Consider the following 1,335-nt stretch of genomic DNA (forward strand, 5'->3'; position numbering starts at 1 on the left):
TCCCTGCTCCCAGCCCTGTCCTCCACAGCAGAGCCACCCCAGGACCGGTGTGGAGAGCAGAGAAGGGCCTTGGATTGAGGGTGAGACCCAAATCTTTTGGCTCCAAAGTTTGGAAACGCTGCCATCTCACCATGGCCTGCGGCGGGGAGCGGCGGGAGGCAGGAGCGGGCAGGTCCGGGGCGAGCAGGGAGCGCTGTGAGAGCGGCTGGGGCGAGGAGAGCAGGAGAGGGGCACGGGGGGGGTGAAAACACAAAAACACACGATGGGAGAGCAGCAGAGGGGCACGGGGGTTGAAAACACAGGATGGGAGACACGGGTGGGTGAAACACACGATAGGAGAGCAGCAGAGGGGTACGGAGGGGTGAAAATCCAAAAACACAGGATGGGAGAGCAGCAGAGGCGCACGGAGGGTGAAAACACACGATGGGAGAACAGCAGAGGGGCACGGGGGGATGAAAACCCAAAAACACAAAATGGGAGAGCAGCAGAAGTGTACGGAGCGGTGAAAACACACCATGGGAGAGCAGCAGAGGGGCACGGGGAGTGAAAACACAAAAACACACGATGGGAGAGCAGCAGAGGGGCACAGGGGGTGAAAACACAAAAATACAGGATGGGAGAGCAGCAGAGGGGCACAGGGGGTGAAAACACAAAAATACAGGATGGGAGAGCAGCAGAGGGGCACGGGGGGTGAAAACACAGAATGGGGGAGCAGCAGAGGGGTACGAGGGATGAAAACACAAAAACACAGGATGGGAGAGCAGCAGAGGGGCACGGGGGATGAAAACACAAAAACGTGGGATGGGAGAGCAGCAGAGGGGCACGGGGGTGAAAACACAAAAACACGGGATGGGAGAACAGCAGAGGGGTACGGGGGGGTGAAAACACGGGATGGGAGAGCAGGAGAGGGGCACGGAGGGGTGAAAACACAGGATGGGAGAACAGCAGAGGGGCACGGGGGGATGAAAACCCAAAAACACACAATGGGAGAGCAGCAGAGGACACGGGGGTGAAAACACAAAAACACGGGATGGGAGAGCAGCAGAGGGGTACGGGGGGTGAAAACATAAAAACACACGATGGGAGAGCAGCAGAGAGGCACGGGGGGTGAAAACACACGACAGGCATGAGCCCCGCTGGCAGCCGCCCCTGCCCGGGGGCACCGAGCAAATCCCGAGCCAAGAAAACTCAAGGACACCTCCCTGTGCCAGGCCCCAAGAGATGGAAACAACAGAGAATTGGGGGAGCCAACTTGGAGTCAATGACTGCATTGGCTGCAGCTGCAATTGGAGGATTCAGCCCCAAAATGGACAAAAGTGAGAAAGGGTGAAAAAC

This window comes from Malurus melanocephalus, unplaced genomic scaffold, assembly GCF_030028575.1.
Source record: "Malurus melanocephalus ecotype Western Australia unplaced genomic scaffold, MMel_1.1 scaffold_1445, whole genome shotgun sequence".
In the NCBI taxonomy this organism is placed as follows: Eukaryota; Metazoa; Chordata; class Aves; order Passeriformes; family Maluridae; genus Malurus; species Malurus melanocephalus.